Raw genomic sequence first — 5,302 nt, 5'->3', positions numbered from 1 at the left:
GATGTAATTTTTTTAGTCGGAAATTGAAATGTGTATGGGACCAAGGAAGTTGGACCTCACTGTTGCAATTGGGGCTTTAAAGTGATAATTCATTTTTTATAATATAAATAAGAGCATATTGGGTTGATGGAGATTTTTTTTCCACCTTCCCATTCAGATTTGCCTCAGAAAATACACATATTTTTTTTCTTGCCTGTGGCAGGTCTAGAAGTCAATGTGTCCTATAATTATACTTATGTTTAAATGGATTTCAACAACAACAAACAACTGGGTGGGGTTCCTGACCTCCAATAGTGGGCAGGGAGGCACTTGCCGTGTCTTCTATCCCCTTATATCTGTTTTCCAACATGCTTTCTGTCTTTGTCTTGGAATGAGATTACTTGGTTTTGTCCTGGCCCCCGGCCACAGTCCTCTGGGTGGGAGGGAAATAGTCAAATGCATAGTTATTGTTTTGGGAGATGATATTTTTTTCCTTGTAAATCATCTCTCTGTTATGTATTATTTTGAATGTATAATGTAAGCATTTGAGTGTATTCCTCTTTGTTGGATTCTGTGCTTGTGTCCGGATGAGACTTATTGGTGATCTCAAACTAAGTACATTGGTGGTATGTTCTTGGAATCTACATCTGATCCCTATTTGTTCCCAGTTCCCCTTTGTCTTACTTTCTCTTGGATGCTTCTATTGTAATTCTAGAACTTTTTACTATCCCATTTTCTTCCTTTTTACTGGCGCTGATATGACCTAAACGTGTTGCAAGCGCCGTAAAACCCTTTATATATATATATATATATATATATATATATATATATATATATATATATATATATATATATATATATATATATATATATATATATATATATTCTTTCGTTGCTGTTGGTTTGGGACCCCTAGACAAGAGGTTAGCTCATATTTACGATGTTGCACTATGGAAAAGCTCATATTATTTTTTATGAAGTGAAATTTGCCGTGCGTAGCATGTTAATGTGGTCTGATGGAGAGGTAAATGAAGCCTTTTGAAAGAAAAAATGGGCTTTTATATAGCGCAATATCCACTAAACGTGCTCAAAGGGGTCCCTGGTCAACAGTAACATTTAACATGTAGGACGGGACATGACGCCTGTTAGGCGATATTACAATTTTTTTTCGGACAAAGACAAGGCTGTTAACGGCCAGTTACTCATTTTACATCTGAGTACTGTGAGAGAATGTGAGTAAAGAGCCTTTTCCAAGGACTCACCTATACGCCGAGCGTGAGGCTCGAACTCGAACCCAGGACCTTCCGATCCGAAAGCGAGTGTCATACCATTAGACCACATAGCCTCATTTTAAAGACTACATACAACAAACCAGTGTGAATGCACTATTAAATACATTGCATTTGTATTCTAATAAGGCAAGTTTATGTGTTTATATAATGTTATGCGAAACCTGTATTTGCAACTCCTTTTTAAACAACGTTATTTTAATATTGGTATAAGATAGTAAGCGTGTTGCTTGTTTAGCTTGGGCTGTGTGCTTCCCGTAACAAGACAGACACACCGACTTTCTTGTCTTGATTGTGTATTATTATAAAAATAAAAACTCGTTCCGAACCAGGACCATACCTGCTTAATAGATATTTTATTTCAGTTACCTGTGAAGTGCGAGTGCCTGACTGAGTGTAGTGTGGGTGTGTGTGTGTGTTTCCAGTGTCGAGTTGGTTTGGTTTACAAAGAAGCACAGAGCTGTTTTTGTTGTTTAAGTGTGTCGCTGATTTTGAATAGAGATAGAAGAACAGACTGACTAGCTAGTAGTCGTCGGTTTTAAGTCGACTACACAGTTGAGTAAAATGAGTGTTGTAGTTGTCGTTCAAGTTCATTGGAATCCAAGTGTTATAGTATAGTTATAGTAGTCTGTGTTCACCTGAGTGGGGTCTGGTTATAATATTATATTATCATTATTATATCTGGCTTTGTGGTTCTATTCTTTTTTATTCGAGGCGGGACTGTTACTGTTACAACGTTTTGTATATATATTATATAAATGTTGTGGGAGAAGTATATTACCGATGACTTTGATGAACCGATATAATATTATATATTATACCTATCACGGTCTTGAGTTTTAATCATTTTCATTTAACGGAGTAATTTTTAATATTTTTTTTTCCATTTCACGCAGTAAGTATCTCTACCTTTGGTGTTTGGTTTTTTTTTTTTTTTAGTAATTTGCACTAGGTCTATCTATCTATCTTTCGTCATAATGAATTCGATTTATATGTGTCGACTTTTAAAGATCTGCTGTCGCATTTTTATCGTTCAAAGTAAACGTCCTTTTTTGTGGTCATTTATTTATTATGTGACTTAAAGAAAAAATACTTGTCTAATTGGCCTCATAAAGCAATCGAGCTGTAATGGCCGCTCCTCTCGGACAATCTGAATGTAAACAATGACAGTTAGTGCTAGACTTAGCAAAATACTCAATACGTTTTACACCCCTGATAAATCATACCATCACATAAAACTATCAATGTGAAACCTTTAAATTTTTTTGTCTGATGTAGCGAAACTATTGAGAGCTAATCACCCAACTCGCGGTATAGATAATATGCGCTTGGCTAAGAAGTTCACAACATTGCCATCCGGAAGTATAACGGACCAACACACAAAACTATGTGTTACCTTGAACGTTTATAGTCTGGTTAATACATCTTAGTGAGAATTACTCATAAACGAAGATGGCAAAAAATAATATCAAAGTCCAGAGTGACGTCAACTTCATTCTATCTATAGATAGAATGCGCTTGGCCAAGGAGTTCACAACATTGCCATCCGGAAGTATAACGGACCAACACACAAACTCTGTGTAACCATGAACTTTTATAGTCTGGTTAATACAGTTTAGTGAGAACAACTCACAAACGCGGATGGCAAATACAATAACAAAGCCCTGAGTAACGTCATCTGCATACTATCTATAAAGCAATAACGAAGAGAGCAGATTGGTGTCAACTTTCTTCTTTCTATTGTTTGTGAACAAACCAATAATAATAATATTATTGTCCGAGTGTGTAGCCTAAAGGTGTGTCCAGAATCCTGTCTGCTTCTCGTGTCTCACCGTAGCCATCGTAGTTATAGCCCGACACTGACAAAAAATATGGCGTCAAAATGCCAGTCTTTTGTCACAAAAGAAAACAAATCGTGAGTTGTATTCAATAGTTCAAGCAATGGGACCACTTGTTTCCATGAGCACTACTAACGACAACTCACTAGGCGGTGCAAAAACCAAATAATGACGTCAAAATGCCAGTCTTTTTGGGTTTCAATGTCAGGCTATAGATAGAATGCGCTTGGCCAAGGAGTTCACAACATTGCCATCCGGAAGTATAACGTACCAACACACAAACTCTGTGTAACCATGAACTTTTATAGGCTGGTTAATACAGTTTAGTGAGAACAACTCACAAACGCGGATGGCAAAAACAATAACAAAGGCCTGAGTGACGTCATCTGCATACTATCTATAACTTAACGATGGCTACGGTTATATCCGCTTTGCGAAATGCCGTGAGTAAATTACGAAATGACCTAAGCTCACAGCATCACGATGCGTTCTATTTTTTATATTCGTCTTGATCGTACTAGACCACACGACTTAACCAGTAGATTTAAGACAATTCTTAACATGGAATTGGTGACACACCTTTACCTTTACACGTGCTCGGGCAACACATAGATGTTTGTTCATAGTCGGTAACGCGAATGAAATCGATCTCTCTCTCTCTCTCTCTCTCTCTCTCTCTCTCTCTCTCTCTCTTTCTCTCTCTCTTTCTCTCTCTCTCTCTTTCTCTCTCTCTCTCTCTCTCTCTCTCTCTCTCTCTCTTTCTCACACTCTCTCCCTCTTTCTCATTCTCTCTCTCTCTCTTTCTCATTCTCTCTCTCTCTCTTTCTCTCTCTCTCTCTCTCTCTCTCTCTCTCTCTCCCTCCCTCTTTCTCATTCTCTCTCCCTCTTTCTCTCTCTCTCTCCCTCTTTCTCACACTCTCTCCCTCTCTCTCTCTCTCTCTCTCTCTCTCTCTCTCTCTCTCTCTCTCTGATCATTGTTATTGTTTTTATACCACCATATAGATCTAGACTAGTGATCGCACGATTTTTTTCCGATCGTCTTTGAGTATACACATACATTTTTGTTTTGGATCTGTAGGGTTAGAGTCATTTATAAATAAATATCCCAATTTTATGTTAGACTCTACCTATGGTATGGACTATTCAACAACAACAATAATAATATTTTAAAAGTTTGTGGAAATGTGCTTTTTCGATTTTAAAATTTTAAAATTTATTTTTAAAATCACGCTTGAAAAAGGAGACATTATGATAAAACTTGACAAATTTGGCTACAAAAGGGTGAATCGCGGGCTCGCTCGGACCATGTTCAAGAATTATGGATCTAGGTCACGTCACATTATCTTTGTTTACATTGATTGTAACGATCACGCACATTTACTGGCCAGAGTGCCAAGACCGAAAAGAATACGAATACGATACTGAATAACCATTTCGGTTTTGTACAAAGTTCGACCTAAAAGAGCAAACGCTTAATTTTAACTCACTCAACCCTAACACCGACTCTATCCTTAGTTTACCCGAGTTCCTTGTACCCCCCATGCCTATTTATTATTACATTTTTATGAGACAAATTATCGGCGTAGTATTAAAGCTAATGTTTTTCATTTTTACATGTTAATGGTAGTTGAATAAAAGTATTTATGTACATGCTCATTTTCAATACTTTTTTTTTTTTCCAATTTGGAAAAGTAGCGAATAGCTCTAGGATTGAGTGATTTAAGCCAGCATCTTAACTCACTCAACACCCTGACACCGACTATATCCGTAGTATAACCCGGGTTACTTTTACCCCATGCCTATTTATTACATTATTCTGGGACAAATTATTGGCGTAGTATCAAAGCTAATGTTTTTAGTTTGTGCATGTTAATGATAGTTGGAACAAAACTATCTATGTACATGCTCATTTTTAATACATTCTTTTCCAATTTTAAAGACTAGCAAAAATGTCTAGGATTGAGTGAGTTAAGCCAGCATCTTAACATAGCCGCCACCAGCCTCACGGTAGATTCCGGTACCTGTTACAATGTGATCGTTTTGGAGATGGAAATAGTGGAAGAGACATCCTCATAAAAGCTATATAGAAATCGATAAATTCATGATTCAAAATGTGTTGTTATAAAACATTCTACAGTGGAAACCATTTATAACAGGCCCGGTTATAACAGAGATCGGGTATAACAGGGATTTTTC

The sequence above is a fragment of the Berghia stephanieae genome, chromosome 12 (genome assembly GCF_034508935.2).
Source record: "Berghia stephanieae isolate SIO BIC M18660-M18661 chromosome 12, UCSD_Bste_1.3, whole genome shotgun sequence".
Lineage (NCBI taxonomy): Eukaryota > Metazoa > Mollusca > Gastropoda > Nudibranchia > Aeolidiidae > Berghia > Berghia stephanieae.
This window is presented reverse-complemented; position numbering follows the sequence as displayed.